The 20,462-nt window shown below is 38.0% G+C and overlaps 1 long non-coding RNA gene across 1 annotated transcript in view; it reads left to right on the top strand.

The window, feature by feature from the left end:
* LOC138404825 (uncharacterized) overlaps positions 1-6,403 on the top strand; it is a 29,582-nt gene extending 23,179 nt beyond the window's left edge. Inside the window, exon 3 of the long non-coding RNA XR_011240734.1 lies at positions 3,837-6,403. This is a non-coding gene — a long non-coding RNA (uncharacterized lncRNA). The remainder of the gene's footprint in view (positions 1-3,836) is intronic.
* The last annotated feature ends 14,059 nt before the right edge of the window (positions 6,404-20,462 follow it).

The raw sequence follows: 20,462 nt of genomic DNA, 5'->3' as shown, positions 1-20,462 counted from the left end.
TCATTTTAATTGATTCTGTTTTTTATTAGTTTGCACTTTTAAATCAGTAGATAGCTTTTTAGAAAATGGCAATAGGCTTGGCAGAATGCCTCACTTATTCTTTTGTGCTTGGGCTTAGGCTGTGTGTGTGTGTGTGTGTGTGTGTGTGTGTGTGTGAGTGAGAGTGCATGTTCATTTTAAAAGGGGCATTAAAAAAAAGAGCAGGAGTGGAGATTGTTCGGTTAAAATGTGTCTTGATGGCTCTGCCTGCTGCTTAATTCTTCTCATTTAACATACATATGACTGAAGTGGTGAATGGGAGGTGAAATAAACTCCTCAGTCATTGTTGTCACCCGTTTGGTTTATAGAGTGAAATTTGTCACTGTACTCTGCGGTGCTTTGGGACAAACACAAAGATCCCCCTCAGGGAGGAGAACAAAGGGGCAGGTGCAACTTCCTTCTCTCATTCACTGGTGTTTACGATGTAAAAACTGACACTGTGCCAGCGGCAGATCTATGTATATGTGCTCTGAGGCTCGCAGCCTGTTGCGTGTCTCAAAGCACATATACATATATCTGCTGCTGGCACAGTGTCAGCAAACAAAGCTGTCCTGTATGCAGATATTCAATAGCTTGATTTGAACAGGTTTGAACATTAGCACACCAAATGTCAGCTTAAAAGAAATTAGTTTCCACTGGTTTTCTGACTCAATCTGTGACATAATGGAACTTCTTTTCAGACACTTGTGTTAATCAACCTGCCTTGTCTAGAATAACATCTAGAATAACGGCTGTATTCTAATGTTCTCAGCGCATGTGCATTAGGGCGTGTCCATATGTGCTTTTGCCAGTTTAATAGCAGCCAAAAAAGGCTATTGCTCCAGGCTCATGGTTCAAAACGGTTGGCCTTACTTTCTTAATTAATCATAGATGTGTTTCGGGCGTGACATGCAATAAACCAGCTCCCATTCCCTTTAAAAGCCAGGTGGCAGGTTACTACATGGGCGGATTTACTTCTCTGCAGAGGAAAGGGATCTGCTTGTGGGAAAGGTGTGTGTAATAAGTTGTGTGTGTAATAAGTAAAAAGTGAGTGTGTGTGTATGTGTCTTGTGCATCTGCCTATAGATGCATATACTGCACCACTGACTACAGGTTTTAGTTGGTCAATTATTGTCAAGATACAAATGCTCCAACAATGAACCTGACCGCACGTCATGGGCACTGATGTGGGTACAAGTGCATTTGCAGTAAGAACAATGTGGGCAGCGGATTGGAACTATGACAGTTTGAAACTAGCAAAGACACTTGTCTGTTGAACTTGGTGCCTCTTTGGTTTTCCAATATGTTTTTTGTGATATGTTGTAGATGTTGGAGTTAGTCAAATTCTAGAACTATTACTGTCCACATTTCTGATTTGTTGAACCTGCTGTTTTATTATTATTATTTATTTTTACATTTTTAGTTGAGTAATCAAGCATGAATTAATAAAGGCAACCCTGCACCCTAGGAATTACAAGAACAAGTGTAAATGAGATGCAGATGTAAAGGTTAACATTAAAAAACAAGCATATCTCTTTGATTGTAGTTATGGTAACCACTCCTACAGACTGCTACCACAGTGTTTTGCAGGGCAGATATGTAACTCACTGTTAATTGCTTTGGGCAAAACAGAGCATGAGAATGGGCTGAACACAGAGTGATGCTGACTAACAGAGTGAGATGAAAATGGAAATACAGTCTAATATCAGGCTATGAATGCTGTTGCTGTCAAAGTTGAATGGTCTGAGTGTCTCTATTTTATTTTCCTCATTGTCGTGCTGCTGTGATGACTAATCTGATGTGTTTTTTGTGAAGAGGTTATTTAGTCCAATGAATTATGTGAGGAGACAAACTCCCTTTAAAGGTCCAGTGTGTAAGATTTAGGGGAAAGGAATTTTTGGCAGAAATTGAATATAAAAAAACCGTAGTGATGTTTTCACTGGTGTGTAATCATCTCAATTGTTTGCATTTTCTTAACCATAGAAGGGGCTCTTCTGAAATGAGGAGTATTCAGCTGCAACATGAAACTTCATCTCTAGATGTCACTAAATTCTACACACTGCACCTTTACCTTCACTGAACTCTTATCTTTATTTTGGTCATAGATTTTTGATGATTCTAAGCTAATGAGTGTGTGCACCTTCATCAGACTGGGTTGATATTTAGGATTGTGTTTCTCATCTGTGCAGACTGAAATAGCAGGCATTATGTAAAGCTCTGTTTTGACAGCAGCAGAGAGCACATCTAATGTGGGGTATGGTCGGCATTTCTGCTGTAGCAACTGGATGCTGCAATGAATTTCAAATTATCCACTCGAATAGTTTTCGGCTGCAGTTTTGTTTTACATATAGACATAATTTGTCATTTATAACACACCTATTTGTAACATCTTGTATGTTATATATCTTTATATTTTGCTTAACCGACATTGTCTACATCCTAATAATTGTGTTAAATAATTTGTTATTTGATTTTAGGCTGCCAACTTTACACCGGTTTGGAATGGACTGCTCATTTGTCCTGTGTCAAAGCTCCGTAGCTACTTCAGAATTATTCCTCTTCATTAGTGAGTCCTCCTCAAACAGTTTTACAATATACTGTTACTTTTTACTGTTTGTGTGCTGGATGTTGTGTGTAGAGCTTTTTATAAACAGTCTATGGTGCAGACTGAAGTGAGAAAACTTTATGTTCATCCAACCTGGTTTATCTGCAGGGAAGATTTTATAGTCAATGTTTTTCATAAAATGAAACAGAATACTCTTCATTACATGTTCACATGTGTAGTTTATATAAGTTAATAAGTTTGAATGATTTACTGAACTGGTGTTATTCTTTCACACATTGCATGTTGGTTATTTTGGTTTGTTAAGCAAACAACACAATCTTAACACCAAAGTCAATAGCAATTTAGTGCGATATAAAGCATTCCAGTAAACTCTGACTCTGGCTAACTCTGCCACATCCACAGTATTGTTCTTAATAGGCACTGTCCCTGAAAAATTAACATAATAATCATGATTATGACTACTTGGAAAAAATGTTAGCTTCTATATTAAACTGATAAAAAGAGTCAAGCAAAATATACACAGATCCAGCAAAGCTCTGGTTTGACTTTCTCCTAAGACACAGCTGGTTGCTCCTGAAAAGACCAATGACCAACAAGTCTTTCCAAAAAACATTGTGATTATTGTGACTCACCATCAATTATTGACGGCGTGTGGGACTGGCTTTGTCTAGATCAATGCTAATGTCGCGCAGGCCGGTCAACAGTGCTTCTGAGGAGAAGCCTTGCGACCCGCAGTGTTAGTCTGTTGTTTTGTTTGAGCAGCAGCAGGTGCCTTGCGTTTTTTGTTGCCTGTGAACTTGAGCCTTTTTGGCACATCAACAGATTCCCGGGACACTCGAATGATCAGGTTCAGCTTTCTGTGCTTAGATCTAGTTGCATCATGAAGCCGGGTGTGTGTGTGTCTGTGACCAACACATCGCTCCGGGTGCACTGGCAAAACAGAACTAGGTTTCATACTATTACAAAGTCTATTGTCCAATAAGCTGTTTAAAGTTATGATGCATTTGTGAATGAATGAATAAATGTATATCAGATATGTGAAATACAGCTTAAAATATTCTAGTGTTTCATGCAAACAACTACTGGTTATCATGATGTCATGTATTCATAAATTAAAAATAAAATTGCACATTTTAATGAAGAAGGAGATTCTCTGTAAACAAAGAAATACATAAAACATTCATAGATGCATCTGTATTCTTTCTCCAAGTATTTCTTCTCTCCACCACCTTTCTCTTCTCCTTTCATCCAGCCGCAGTGGGAGCCCGAGCGCAGCCATGACCGAAGAGTTCAGATATGGTGTGATGAAGGATGGCTAGCCTGCCCGATGGCACAGTGCGGCTCAGGGCTCCGTGACAAAGTTCAAATTATTTCCAGGTTGCCGGGAACTTCTACAACCCCCTTATCAATAAATCCTGCCAGTTGCAGCAGCAGTTTGTTATGACAGATGTACTTTTTCACTTGACAAGCAGAACTACCTCTCAATTACAACAAGTATGCATGTTATGGGGGCTGCCGCTGCCCAGCCATGACAGCTGCACTTCAAATGCAAACATCTGCTCATTTACAGGTTATTTCTGAACCTTTTAAACTAGGACAGGTAGTTTAATTATAGTCTCGGAGAGGAAATCTATCACTAAATGTACTGCACCAAAGCTAAGCACTATACACCCATGTTTAACAGTATAGTTCAAGACAATTGAGAATTCTGTGCAGAAGAAAGACCTTGCTGCTTCAAAATGTGTATTCTCATTATATAGACAGTGGTGCATTATTACTTGCTGTTGCAGTAATGGGTGGTTGTGGGCGGGTGTTTTACTGTACCTCACAGGAATGTTTCAGTCTTGCTTCACCTTTGCATAGTTCTATACATGGTACATTTTATATTTATGCAAGATGTCACATGATGACACTATAACATGATTCTATAATATCATCCTTTAAAAGCTGCACTTGTTTTCATGATCTTCAATATCTCAGCTCATGCCGTTCTCATCAGTGTTGTGGGCGACTTTTTTCATCAAAGAGGCTCTGAAGCATCAACCTCTACACTACATCAGCCGACAGATTCAGTTTGATATTAGCTGGTGGACATTGTGGAGCGGCTTGCAGCCAGCGACTCAGACTCTTACCCCTGCAGAGGTGGTGGACAGCAAAACAGATAAAAGGGGGGGGAATTTTTGACTTTTATTCATCAGAAACACGACTTCAAATGCTAATGTTGTGATGTTTGCTAACATGTTTGCCACTTTATTTTTCTATGTTGAAGCTGCAATGTGTATATTGTTATGGTAACTGCTTCCTGTGGGTCCTCCAAGGGCTTTGTCATACATGAACCATGTGCTGGTTACTTTGTTTACATTTAATCCAATTTGCTCTGTTCTCACAATGCAATGAAAGGAGCGCCCTTATGACTTTTGTATGACATATACATGTATGCATCCTGTCGTCATCACCTGTATGGGCTGTGTCTATCTTTACTTGACCTTGATTGGTTGGCAGACGGGCGTTGGTCTGACGTCAGGTTGTCAATTCAGCGTGTAGTAGTCTTTCCAATTGATGGAGAAAACCAATGTACTGGTTCATTTTGTTTCCATGGTAATATCATTATGGTATTACTACCAGTATTACTAACTTCAAGCGCAGTACTCAGCACTAGTTTGAATGTGGCAAATGAACATCAACATCGTTTAAACTAGGGCTGCAAGATATTTGTGTCAAGCCAAACCGAGGCTGCCCCGACATCTCCTTTGGCTCGCCATTCATTGAGTAAGTTTATTAAGTCTATTGATTTGTCTGAGTTTACACATATGTCCAATCATTCTGTTTGTGTGTGTGTGTGAGAGAGAGAGAGAGAGACAGAGAGAGAAGAAAAGAGCAAGCGGGAAGGCTGATGAATGCGCTGCTCTGAAGAATAATTTAAGTCATTAAGAAAAGTATCAATCATTATGTGATGAGCAGTGTTGATATCATGGCGTCATTTCAAACAAATCAATTTTTAAACTATAGCGAGTCAGAGATGTCAGCTGTGTCTGTGAGAGAGAGAGACAGAGAGAGCAGCAAAGTCAGTGTGTGTGCTTTACTTTTTCCCTCAGCTCCTGGGATCATAAAGAAGCTATGCAATTATTTCATATAATCAACCGCTCACAGTGATGAATCTGACCCAGGACAAATGATCGCTAAAAGTGGCCACAGTAGAATTAAGTCAACAGGAGGTGGCATAAGATTTGATGGAGCCACCTCGCAATTCTCTGTTCTCTCTCTATTCTCTCCTTCCGACAATGATTCATTGATGGAATGCATGGCACATGAAACACCATTTATCGCAGTTCAAGCAGTTTTTTGCAATACGTATATCGTGTATGTTGATATGGCGATGACGATAAAGTTTTGATATATCGTAAACATTGTTGGAGGCAAAGATTGCAGCAAATTGTCTTCAATTATTGTAATTCTTTCTTTCACGATGCATTGTGGGAAACAATGAGTGCATTATTTGGCTATAGAAATCTCACTAAAATTCTGTCTACGAAATGGTGAACTCACTATATAGAGGACAATATAGTGATTAGTGAGTGATTTGGGACACAGCATAAATATCTGACTACTAACTACACATTAGCATTGCTATCCTTCAGCCTAACACATTCACTCTAACACATTGCTGCTACTGTAGAATCTGTAGACTATAGATCTGTTTAATGAGTTCCCTTTTTCTGTTGTTTAGTGTTTGTTATTGCTCATCTCGTGCAGTTCCCACACCCTGTTTGTCGTCCAATAAGCCCGTTTTATGTTGCAGTGACAAATAAATAATTGCAATAATATCAACCTCAAATATATGTCTCTTTAAAAACACTAATCCTGTCTGTTCATCCCTGCTACTGTACATTTCCATTAGTGTACTCTCACAGCAGGGACCTTTAGGGGGATTTAGTACCTTTCATACGTGCTCATTTGTTTGTTCATAAAGGAAAAGAATCCATTAATTTCACTGGCGAGAATGCATCTTTGAACTGTCTACTTAAACCACTATAATGTTCCTCTCCATGCAGAGGCAGAGTCTGCGGCTGCTCCCTCAAAGGGATTTTTCATCCTCAACTGGGTCTGGGAAGGAGGGAGGGGGAAGTAGGTCACAACAAACCCTGTCCTTGTTAACGGAACATGTAAATAAATACACATACCCACACTGAACTAATCAGGAAAACAATTACACCCCCATCTAAAATGTTCCAGCACACTGCTGTGAGGATGACAAGTAATTTCCCACTCTTTAATTTTATGTCCCATGGCATCCAGATGAGAAGATTAATGATGCCTTTCAATGGGATTTACAAACGCTACCTATCAAATACATTGCCGCGACCTGTCATCTCTGACAACAACGCTTTATTAAGGCAACCAGTTATTAATTCAATTCCTATTCCGAATCATTGCAATGCATAATCCTCCGGTTCCTCCGGGATGAATATAAATGTGAATAAAGGCCTTGTAGTGCCTTTAAAACTTCGAAGAAGACATGACAACATTTATTGTAACATTTTGAAGTGGAAATATAGATTCGTAGTCACTTTGTATAGCTGTTTATTTTTGTGCTCCATTGTTTAGTGTCATATATTGAACTAGCTGCTTGTGTTCTTTGAGCACCAACAAATCTGACTCCACAACATCAAATGTAATTGAACAGTGCAAAAAAAGAAAATTCAGCGATCATTTTCTCAGTGCCATCAAAAATAAAAATCAGAAGGGGCTGTAGAAGCGAGAGGAAATCACAGCATGCTAAATCAATTTCTACATTGTGATGAGGTCATGAATTTCAGGGTATATGAAATTGTCAGGCGGCGAGGACGCGGTACATTGTGGTGATAAAGAGAGAAGGAGTGATGATCATGCGTTTTGACTGGAGGCTGCTGAGAAAAAGAGAGACCCTAGCGAGGATGGAGGCGATGTTACCTTTTTGCCCTCCTCCACGCAAGGCAATGAAAAATCCATCTGCATTGCAGCACATCACAGTTCGGTCGCATTGGACCTTTGCAGTTTTCACTGAAGGAGACAAGCAGGGAAACTAGAACTGACAGAAGAAGACTCATGGAGTGTTTTTACTGCTGTATACACTGCAAGTTTCAAGTGCTATGTTTGCTTGTGTGCATTGGATAAATTATTTTCACCTCAATCAATAATGGGATTTATTTTTCTGTTTTTTTTAGTGTTGATTCAAATTGCTGACTGATTGCTGCAAAGATGCAAATACAAATAATAAGGTGACTGAAGTCAAACCACAGCGACAACAAAGCTTTTTAAGTGAAATAACCTTTTCTCTTGGTTTCAGCTTCCCAATCTCAGTTTGGCTTTGCTCCAAAATTCAAAGTGCAGTCAAAGCACCACGAGGGGGGTTCAAAAATAAAATACTCCACATATTCATATAAAAACACATTAAATAACCCATTTGTCAGTCAAGACAATCTTCTAACAATATTAGAAATGATTTAACATAACCGTTGAGTATTGAATACATTTATACAGGTATGAGGAATCCATACTTCCCCTGTCCTCTTATTGTGGGCAAAATAAACATTCCACCTGAGACAATATGCAATGAGGTAATGTATCGTAGTTCTCATTCTGATCTCATCCATCTTGTTTGTAAGAGACGTGGAGAGCTGGTCTGTACACGTTAGCCTTTATCCTAGCCTGGTTTGCTTCCCCTGCTCGTGTTTCCTCTCCCACCGCCTGAGCATTGGCTTTTCCAGCCTGGCTGCCGTAAATCGTTGCTCTGATTTTGCGGGTAATCCGGCAACAGACATTGAGATTAGTTTATAGAAAAAGTCAATTTTCTCCCTGATTGTCTCGTTTGCTGTGGTCGGTCATAAAACCGTGGCAATATTAAACTAAGGCTGTTTCATAACCAGTTGAAATCTCCTTGTAGGGGCTTTTAGCAGACAAAGAGGGTAGAAAGTGGATCACAAATTGTAATCCAAAAATGGGAAATGTCGATAACAATTTGAAAACAGCTATTTTCTCCATAACAAGTATTTTACCACAACTACTGATGTATTTCGCTTTTCATTTTGAATGCTGCATCCTCGAACCTCAGGTGTGTGCCGGGCCAGATGCAGCTCTCACCATTAGACAAACTTTTGATTACATGCCTCGTGTTTGTCAAGTTTAATTTTCCAACATGACTTCAGAGTAGAGTTCACTGGCATCTGGCCGAACAGCTGCACATACATAATTGCTACTCCAATTAATTAGCAGCAAAGACAAGACCTCGACATTAACTTTGCACTTTCAGATGGTTGAGATGGAGGGGAGGGGTTTTATTGTCCACACATTTGAGCCTGTGGTCATGGATCATGTCTACTGTTCTCTACTTTCATCGTTACCTGCAGAATAAATCATTAAGAAGTCACTACAAACAGATATCAGACAAAAACTGTGGACGATTCAGATTAGATGTTTTCTGAAGACTTGTTCCCGTTGGAGCAGTTTCCCTGTAGTGTACCAGTTGCTGCTTCCTTTTGCCCACATTTCTAAGCCACCTCAGTACTGCACTGTTATCTCAATGTGCAGATAATGTGTTTTGAAAAGGAAGCACAATCTACACAACCATCAAACTGCTTCAGTTGTTTATGAAGTCCAGTGTGTGTACTGGTGTGGTGTGATATAGCGTATTAAGGGAATTTCTTTTTTTTGTATACATTTTCTCTCATACTCAAAGATGAACTGATTAGATTTTGGTTCCTGGGAGTCAAAGGTCAAGGTCATGGTGATCATGTTATTGTGAACTTGATAAATCTGGAACACCTACAGAGGATTTCATTACATCTGGCACAAACAATCACCCGAACTCAAAGGTGACCTGAGTAGAACTGGGAGGTCACAGGTGAAGGTCACAAAAAAATCACAAAACTCCTTCACCCTGTGAGCGCGTTATCTTAAGAACACCTTCAGAGAATCCTTTCAAATTTGGCAAAAATGTTTAGACTTAATTTGATTTAGACTCACATATGAATCAATAAGATTTGGGTGGTCAAAGGTCACAGTCTTTGGCCTCTTGAACATGATGTGTGGAGTCTGCCTTCAGGGATCTCTTCAACTTTGACCAGTTGTCACAGAATCATATGCCACTTATTTCCAGTCTTTCAATATTTCAAATCAAATTTGCTCACAGTAGAAGACGAGAGCTTCATTCAAAGTGCACATGTGCCTGACTACACTGATAGGACATCATAACTCTGCTGTTAATACATTTAAATACAAATGATTTTGATGTACCCGGGTCTATTCTCTCTAAAACCATAGAGAAAGATAATTTGGGATCTCATCATACACTCGATCATTAGATGATGCATCATGACAATCAAATGTTTTATATATATCGTCAAGTGGATTCCTGACTGTGTTTATTTTTGTGAAATGCCTCTGCAGTTTGTCAGTTGGGAGAAATAATACCCTCATATTTGGCACCTTCTGTGACAGCTGCGGCAAATATATAACACATTATATTCAAAATACAATCACCAACACCTAGGTTGTGAGTGAAAAATAATCATCCTCCGAGGCACATGGGAACACATCAATATTATCAGTTATATTATTAGTGATTTATAATTAGTATTCTGATCAACATGGAAAAGAAGTCGGACACTGTTTTAATTAACCTATGCAAATGAATGTTTCATGTTCACAGTTTGTAATATTTAAAGGAGCCTAACAGACCTTCTCTTCTGTCAGAGTTGTGGGTGTATTTTTTTCCACAGATCTTTTGAACATCGCTTTATGTCTTTACTGACTTTTCACATTCTGTTGAAGTGATCATCACATTTTCTGTATCTCATTATTATTGTTATTATTATTAAACACTGTCAAATAATCTCAAGACAGAATCAAGGAACACAGGGGAGGAGTTTTGAAGGGGAGGTAATAATAAGGTGTTGTGGAAACATGCGGCCACGAATAATTTTGTTTTAATTTATTGTGCAAATTGTTTGAAATAATGTATTTTCTATCCTTTGTAATGTACTAACCATGAACTGTTTAATTTAATCTACTTATCTATTGTACATTCTAATTCAATTTATATTTTAATGTTTGCTAGTTCTTAATGGCCCTGATGTAGACTTCAATTCCTTCGTTGACCTTAGTTAATATTTAAATTAAGTTATCAACTTTCTGCATATTTGTTTTAGCAACTTTACAATATTAATCAGATTCTTCAAACTTTTATTTTAATGGTTGAATATTAATCAGGACTTTCAGATTTGTTGTCTCTTATTAATAAAAATCAAATAACCACAGTATCTGCTTGTTTTTCTGAATATCCTATACAACATATAGAGTGTCCTATAAGTATCCACAATAACAATGGCTAACATCTCAAACATGGAACGGTCTTTACTACTTTCTCTCGGGGATTATTCTGTCACCTTGAAATATTTCAAGGTTGTTGTGGAGGAAACTACCTGCTGATGGTGCAATAAACCTGCAGAGATTATTGTCTTCTTTGAAATTATAAAACATACAATCACATACGATGTGTTTACCTGAGAGAACACGAGTGACTGTTAGTTAAGTTTTCCACAGTCATGCTTTCTCAGAAATAAATGTCTTGGGGCCTGAACAGCCACAGAAAACTACAGGTTGTGTGGTTTAAATCTCTCTTGTTGTGCGGCCTCCTGCGTAGACCTCAATAATAGGCTTGCGTCGCATGTGAGGTGCAGGTGTTTCATTCACTTTTAGGCTTTCTAAAACACTGCTCAGGCTGATGCATCGCTTTGTTGAACAAAGGTAGTGTTTGTGTGCTGTGGCAGATCCAGAAGTGGATGTTTTTTCTGTATAACGGTAAAACGAAGGTCACCTCACTGAGATACAGTCTGGAGTCCTTGTGGATTAGATTGCTGTGTCAGAAACAGCAGTATTATTATGGAGTCTTTGTTTGCTGCTGCTTCACATCGGGGCAACACTGTGTATCGTGATGCTGATGGCGGTGACACTGCTCATTTGAAGGACATTAATGAATTCATTTTAATGTTGTTGCTCTGAGTTGTGTATGAAGAGGGCAATCATTTCCAATAATCCAGTCGAAGATTATTTTCATATCAAATATTTGTTCTGTCTACTTGAGCAGGAGGGTTTAGGCACCATTTCTCTTGATTTGATTTTATATTATTTCAACTCTATCTTTTATGTGGCCTTGGAATTGTTGAGAGAAGAGCTAATATGGAGCTTTACTGTTACAGAGATTGAAGTACTTTCCTATTAAAAGCCAGTCAACATCAGCAATGTTAAAGATGTCGAAAGGATCAACTTAAGATCAAACAGATTCCCTCAAATATACTGCAGGAAACATGAAGAGGCCTTGAAGTGGACATATATCAGTATAAATGTTGGCCTCTAAATCACTGTGTGCTCTTCAAACCTGAATGTTGAGGAATGCATGGCCTTCTGGTGATAAATGTGTAATGTACAAAGTAAGTGTCCAACATAAATCACATTATGTTTCATGAATTTACAACCCTGTGCATGTTGTTTCTTATGGAACAAAAACCCTTTAATACTGAAGCAGTTACTTTCCTTATGCTACTGTATAAAGCAATAAATATATAGAGTCAAATTACATTTAAATGGATCTGTAATGTTGGGTCACAATGGTACACAAAGCTAAAGGGACAAAAGCGTTATATGGATCTATAATGCAATGTACATGTACGTGCAGTATATGTTTTATTATCCTAGTTTTGGTGGTTAATAAAGAGGGTTTCAAACTGTGTACTGTAGCACACTGCTGTGCTTTGAGGCAAGGTCAAATGTCCAAGTGGGTTTGATTTATATTCTTTGATCAGTGGGGATGAATAATTATTGTTCATCATATTTTACACTTACTATCTAGTGACAGCAGAGAAAAAAAGTATAGAAAATCTTTGTGGATCATCTTCTCATGCTCAGCAGAGACTAAAAAAGATTGACTCTCACCTTGTTTAAGACTAAAGTGCAGAATGATGTGTACACTCACTCAGACACACAGAGTTGTGTCTCCATGACTTTACAGGACATTACATTGACCTACATTGATTTCCTTGAGACTTACTCTCACCTAAGTAACTACTTCCCTAACCTTATCTCTAACCCTAACCTAAGTTTAAACCTAACCTTACTCTAACCTTTAAACATGTCTTCACCATACAATCTAATGGTTTACACAAAAAGGAAGACAATCCCCAAGATTTACGAAGGTCCCCACAACAGCTGTGTTTGTTTGCGGGTTCGTGTGGTGGCCTGTCTGTTCAGTCTGTTTCACCAGTGAAGGGGGTTAAGTCAGCAAATATGCCCATTATGTCGTTGAGCAGCACACGCAGCAGAATGCCACAGATGATGTTAATTACACTGTTTTCACAGTCGCTTTACACGCAAACTTTATTTGTTGGCACACATCGGTGGCATTTATTCTGTTACAGAAATTGCCCTTTTCTCTGTAGTTTGTAAAAACCCATAAAAGTTGTAATACGACCAGTCCTCTGCAATGAGGGGGACGGGAGTGGTGGGGTGAGTGTGTGTGTGAGTGGGGGGGTCCCTTAATATAATATCATTATAAACATAATGTTGGTTTTGGCTGCCATCTCCTGTTGTCTGGCTTGCTAACATCTCAGAGGAGCTTAGATAATTTTCCACAGCAGTGCCAGCTTTAATAGCCCCGGTGTTTGTTGAACAATACCGTCAGACAGGGAAATGCAGTTCTGATCATACTGTATCTTTGGGCGGTGCAACACTGTTAATTGGTCTCTGTGCAATAGGAACGATGTGTAAGACAATTAAATGACTCCTTGCAACAGTGTGTCTCAGTATTTTCTCATCATTGACACTGTTTTCAGGTCGTCACAGTCTCAGAACCCCAGTTGCCAAGTTTCCATGTGAATGTGAGTGTGAATGTCATACTTTTGTCCTCTTTTAATAGAAAAGGAGAAGCTCAGACACATATCTGATTAGTTGCCTCCTTTATTTTTGTATAGGAAATAGAACAAACGAAAGGAGGTATATGAGTCCTGTGGCCCTGTTAACTACATGATTCTATGTGAAGCACTGTGCTAACCCCAAGGTTGAGGAGCTGCTCTAAAACTAAGCAATCAAGGTGCATTCTGTTGTTAATGTGCCAAATTCTGTAGAAGCGTTTATCTTGGCAGCCCCACTGGGGAGCAGAATTGTGCACTCTCTTCACCAAAGTGTGTCCATAATTTCATGTTTTCTTTTCAACACAGCCACTTCCCACTGTTCATGTAACACCCTTGACTTGTTATACCAGGTGACGGGCAGTCTGTCCATCAGTCTATCTTACTGCCCTCCTGTGTCTTTTGCAGGGCCACTGTATTGTTCACATTACACTACTCAGTCCCCAGTAGTAACAGAACACAGAATGCCCCTCTCTCTGGTGTAGTTTTTTTGCTGCACATTGGCTTGGGAGTATCTAGTAGTGGGGTGTAACAAAGTACATTTACTTCATTACTATACTGCTTTACCTAAGTAGATTTATTTTCATGTACTTTTCAATTTTATTACACTACATATATCAGAAAGTATCTGTACTTTTGACTCCACAACATTTTTATAATACATTTCATTACATGTGCATATTGTACATTATATAAGTTAAAACCAATAACAAAGGGGAATCAATCCAATGATCCCATCAGAGGAGCAGAAAACATAAGACCCCGCCCCCTGCAGCAACAGCATCTCTGGTGAAAAAACTACTGAAATGAATTCAGAAGAGTGAACCACTGAGACTCAGCCGTAATGATGTAGTAGACCGTTGCATCAGGGAATAGGCAACACTCAGCAAGTACTTCTACTTTTGATTTAAAAGTATATTTCACAGGCATTTCTCAAATCTATCAAATTTGAAAAAAAACATGACTGAGTCCTTTTGATACCCATCGACGTTTCATTATATGTGTATATCATTGTTGCTGCCGCTAAACAAGCAATATGTGACTTCGGCCACTAGGGGCCACTCAGTCAAAACAATAACAAAAGACCTAGTTTGATGATGTCATGAAGCAGCATGGCGTCATTAGAGTTTTTGCCACTAAAGGGAAAATCATGTTCACGGTTAGTTTTAGTTACGAGTGATTCATACAGACAGTGGAAGGGAAAAAACTTTAAGCCAACTGGGTCACCAGCTAGCAGTGTGTTATTCTTCTATCATACCTAGTTTGCCCTGAATGACAGAAACAGCTGCAGGTAAAATGGATATGATGCAATTGAAAGGCGACCAAAATAAAACATCCTGTTATCTTGAATAAAATTGGGGATTTCTTTGGGTTTTAAATTTTTTGGAAACATTTTGGATAATGTAAGTACACAAAGCAAATTGATCTTCACCTTTCTAGACAGGGGTAGAATCAATGTGCTGCACATGAACATTAAAAAACGACAAAGAATTTAAAATCCTGTTTTCAAGCAAAACAAAAGATTTAAAAGAGAAGTATAAAATAAAAACATAATAAGAGGTTAAATAAATAAAAAGGATCAATCTGTATTAACATTTATTTATTTTTTCGATAGGACTGTGTAGAATAACAAAATAATGATGGTATGTGATGGACTGTTTAAAGGCACTTTACTATGGGTATTCCTAAGATCATCAGGCAGTTGCTTCCTGACTAAAAGATACTTCTCTATGTTTAGATTTAACCCTGGGTACTACCCATAGACTGTATATAAAGAGGTACTACTACAGGTCAACAAAACACATTATATAACATCGGGTTATTTTAATGAGGACACTAAACAAAATGTTTCTAAACTTTTGGAATGAATGTGTTGAAATTCTGCCCACAGATTCATGGTACCCAGATGAGGTCATGCTGACTATGATGAAGAGCTGCTACATATTATTTATTTCAATGTCATTTACAGGCACTTATAAATAGAATGTACTATTAAAATTTGCAGATTTTATTAATGTGCGAGCCACAATGCAAAGCAGTTTGTTCAGCATTCGCTTTTCTAATGTAAGCCAGTGAAGGTTAATGCGTTCACTTGCAGTTTCTTACATATTTCAGCCTCAAATATTTGCACATAACCTCAGTGTACACATCTGAAAGGCCTTGGCTGAATACAGAATGAACAGCTCAAATTTGGTGAGGACCAGTGCTCCTTCAGACAGTGTGAGTCTAACCTTTACCAACGCAGCACCAGCAAAAACACTTACACACAAATGATCAGATACCACGGCAAGCAAGTGGCAGTAAGTACACAACATAGCTGAGCAGGTTTAGTGTGTCATAACACCTGAGGATGGAGTCGCAAAGAATGTAAAGATTCATGTGATTCGGATTCGTACCTTTATTATTCATTATTATTTATTAGTATTCCTTTGCTAATAAGATGTATGCTGGTTTCTATTAACTTCTTCTTCTTCTTCTTCATCTCTCTATGGTCTTGAATTCATTTGTGGCTAGTTTCTCCATTCGTTAACATTCGAGCAGTATAATACTCTGTATTTGACTGCCACTGGCACTCTCTCTCTCTACTGCTTTACATTTGGCTTCTCCATGAATATGATAAACCATTTAACAGACTGATTTTTTCATGCAAAATGGATGCCTGCGCAAACATTAGCTTTCATCTGCTACTTGGCAGACTGCTGGAGCATTTTGTTTAACAAATTAGTGGGGAAAACCAGACCCATATTTCAATATTACCAAGTTGTTGTTTTTTTTACCTCGTTAAAATGACCCAATTTTACTTTCTGGAGCTCAGCAGAAGGAGTGAGCCTCTGCAACAATTTATTAACAGGAATTAGTAGCAGTAATTAGAACAAAACGACTAGGAACTAATTAGTGTGATATGGATAACATTTCCACTGAGAGTCAATCCGTTCACTATGAAATAGTGAAGAAAACATTCTGGCTTTGAGTTAATTGAACAAGCAGAGGACACTGTATTAACAATTCTTTTTAAATTTTTTATAACTCACATTAATGTAAGTACGACAGCTGGTGGCATCAGCTGTGCCACACTGACTGATGTACACTAATTGCATTTTACCTCCAGAAGTACTTTATCATTACAGACCATACTTACATTAAGTCATGTAATCATAAATTGGAACGTTATGACTACAGGTTCATTATAGCAGTCTGTATTGCTTTATATAAAGAACGGGATGTGGATGGTGTTTATTTTTTATAAGTACTCTGTATTTGTATCCAATATTTCTGTTCTGAATATCAGGAGGGAGTAAAGACACAAATGGAAGCATCATTAATGCAGTGCATGTCAGGATGAAAATAACTGGAGATGTTTGAGGCTCAGGAAAGTAGCCAGTAATTATAGAAGATAAGATAACAGCTTGGACATTTACACTGTCACAGCAGCAAAAAGCACAGTCAAAAAATATAAATAAGCAAATCACTAAAACATAGCTGGAATAGAAATAATATATACAGTGTAAACAGAATTTATACAATGTGAGAAACGGATTGTACACTAGCTATGAATTGCACAGGCAGAAAGGAATATTGCACAGTTTAAAGTGAAACTTGAGTCTAAAGAGCAGTGCAGGCATTGGTGAGTGTGGTTTACTGGGAGTAGTTCTGGTAGTTCTGATCACAAAATCCTGTTGAATGACAAACTTATATCTAACCTATCTGTCCTGTTATATACCCCGCGTGGCCTGAAGTACTCCCGGACAAGTCTTCTGCCTCCACCTTGTTCTTTTTTTCAATGTTTGACAAGATCTTTCTCCTCCAGTTAGTGTCCTCTGTGGAGGGTAGCAGCACTTCCAGTAGAATATCAGGTCAAACTATGATGTCTGGGAAGACAGAGGCCTCCTACAACACATGCAATGTTAACTTTCACCATAATGTTCTACGTCTGTTTTTATTCTCAGCACAAAAAGATAAAGCTTCCCAAGCTTTAAGGTCCAGTGTAAGATTTAGGTGAAAGGGATCTATTGGCATAAATTTAATGTAGAATAATCCTCATGATGTTTTCACTAGTTTGTTTCATCTAAATTGTATGAATTGTAGCTTTCTTTACCCCAGAAAAGGCCCTTTATATTTAAATACTTTATATTTACATGGAGGGGACACTCTCTACGGAGGCCGCCACGTTTTTTTCATTAGTCCAGACTGGACAAACTAAACACCTTTTGAGTTTTTATGAAAACTGAAGGCTGCCCCAGGTTCTTTATCATGTTTGAAAGGGGAGGGTGAGATGAGGGGTGTTTAGCTGCAACATGCAACTTTAAGACTAGATATCATAAAATTCTACACACTGTACCTTTAAATGTGTCTGTTTGAGTAATTGGTTGTTTGGGAATAACTTTTAGGTTTTATTTTATTATGAAATAAGAAAAATGTTAGTGAAGTAGAAGGAAATGATGTTACCCTATATGCAGCTGTGAGTCACACTTGCTCTTACATACATTGTCTGTATCCACTGTGATCTGACTGACAGCTGGAATACAGATTTCCAAGACTGTAATTATGTTTCTCTTTCATCTTATCTGTTTCCAGCATTCCATTTCTGCTGTACATTATGCCAGGCTATTTTAATGATGTTTGTTCCATGTCATTATTTATAGCCGGCATAAGCACCAACACTGATCTCTGCTAATAGAGACATTTAGTCCATGAACCGCTGGATGTGGTTGGCTTGTGCTGTGATTTCCGTCTTAGCAGCTGATCTCTGGTGGGATTTAGACTGAGCACTAGCACAAGATAAATAGCAGTCCAGTCAACAGCACTGTTCTGTAATTCAGTGCTGCGCTGGTGCTTATTTCCATTGTACTCTTTAACATAAGACCTGTGATAAATGCATTGGTGTCTACAGACAAATCTGCATCATGACAAGTATGAGCCTCTGGTTTAAGGCTGAGATATCACTGTGTGTAGGACTAAATTTGAAACAGCCTACAGATTGGAAGGGGAGTGATAATAATTGGATAAAAATGTGTAAATTCAGTGTCTGTCAATTGAATTCCATTAAAATGTATGGTGACAAATAACCCAAGAGACAATTTTCTTCTGAAGAAATAGGTCACAGATTCAATTACAGCCAGTGAAGCATGGACTCAATCTATCATGCCAAATTAAGTGCATTTTAGCAACCTACTTTTCTCTGAGAATTTTATAGACACATTCAGTGAAGTGGAGAGATTCTGCTGGAACAAAATTATATCAGCCTCTCTTTCTCTTTCTAATTTATAGTGGTTCCAAATGGTATAAACATTGGAAAATCATTTTCTCCCCACAGAAAGCTCTTCACTCCAGGAGCTGAGTTTATCTGTCCAAAGAGACGAGGGCTTCACTTTTCTCTGATTCGTATTCTTATTACAAGTTAAAGAGGAGCAGAGTTTGCCACAAGCACTGTTTTCTGTTTCAAATTTCAGTTGCTGCGTGACATAAAAGGAATTTAATTACATCATGTATTCATATAGTCATGTTTAGAACACAGGAGTAGATTAGTATTATTGTCATGACATATTATTATTGTTTAAATAATTCAATACTGATGCCACTTTCCACAACAAAGATTACTCAGGATAATCCACATACTTCGCTGAGAACTATTTTCATAGGAAACACTGAAGTATGTGGATATTCCATGAACACAAGAAATCAAACAAAAGGAAGAGGATGTTTTATTTTATTTTATTTTATTTCTTTAGAAAAATCTGTTCCCATCATCTCTTCCCATCTGTTCCACCCCAGCCAAGCGTAAAACTTTCAAGTCAGTGTTTTTATTTTCTTTCATATTTCATGGTTTCATTCTGTTTTTTTCCTCTCAGTTTTTAGTTTGTAGGTATTTTTGGTTTAAATCATAGACAGACATTTTCAGTAGTAAGGTGCACTACACACCCACGGTGTAACTGACTGCAGTATGAGACAATGTGCACTTTTTCATCTGAATGATAGTATACATTCTTGTCTGATGTTTACATATTAAGTGGGTGAGATATGAGTAGAGCAGATAATATATTGAGCAGCATTGTAAGAGGAAGCTTATTTATTTCCAAAAAACAGTATCCAGTTATCCAGTATAGAATGATAGTCCTAATCATCCAAGCAGATTTCTTAACAGCAAACATCTAAGCCCTGTGCAGTGACCATACACACTGTCATCATTTTAAATCACAGGAGGAAAGTTTGTGGTAAAATACACTGTCAGTGATACATTTACCAAAATGTTAACTCACCATAATTAATGATGAGATAACTTGATGAGAGAATTAAAGTTGGAGGCAAAATAGAATACTAGGTCTATAATTAACAAAAAGTCCCAGTCTCGTTTTTTTTTTTTAAGTGTTTGAGTCGAAGTTTAAATCAGATAGATTTCACAAGTTTGATGTTATGTTAGGTAAACATTTTCATCAAAGTGTTCATCAAGAAACACAGAGGAGCAGAAAAGACACAACTCTTTAGTTGAATGCTGATTCACTGTCAACACTGCTACATATGGGTCATGTTATTCCAAATAAACTGAGCAGTATTTTTAAAGGCCCAGCCAATAATTCTATTTATGATGAAAACATTTATATTAAATGAAATAAGCTAACTCTCCTCCAGCGCTGGATTAAAATACAGCAGTTGATTATATTTAGATGAGATATTCATACACCTCTACTTCCATGATTATGTTAAAGCTGCTTGAATAAGATCAAATGACTGGGGGTGAAAAGAACTTGTAGAAACAAACCCAGAGATAATTATCACCTCCCTCAGCTCTAGGAAGTGTTTTAGCGTCTTCCTGCTCATTGCTTAGGTTTTCTTGCTATTTCTATTGGTTAGGCAGTTGTCGTTAGTGAGAAAGATCTACAACAAAGTTCAGCACAAAATAGTTAATGGACACATTTACCAACCATCTGGTGAAAGTGGAA

The sequence above is a fragment of the Paralichthys olivaceus genome, chromosome 1 (assembly GCF_024713975.1).
Source record: "Paralichthys olivaceus isolate ysfri-2021 chromosome 1, ASM2471397v2, whole genome shotgun sequence".
Taxonomy (NCBI): domain Eukaryota; kingdom Metazoa; phylum Chordata; class Actinopteri; order Pleuronectiformes; family Paralichthyidae; genus Paralichthys; species Paralichthys olivaceus.
The sequence above is the reverse complement of the archived record's forward strand: the minus strand, read 5'-3'. Positions and strand labels throughout refer to the sequence as shown.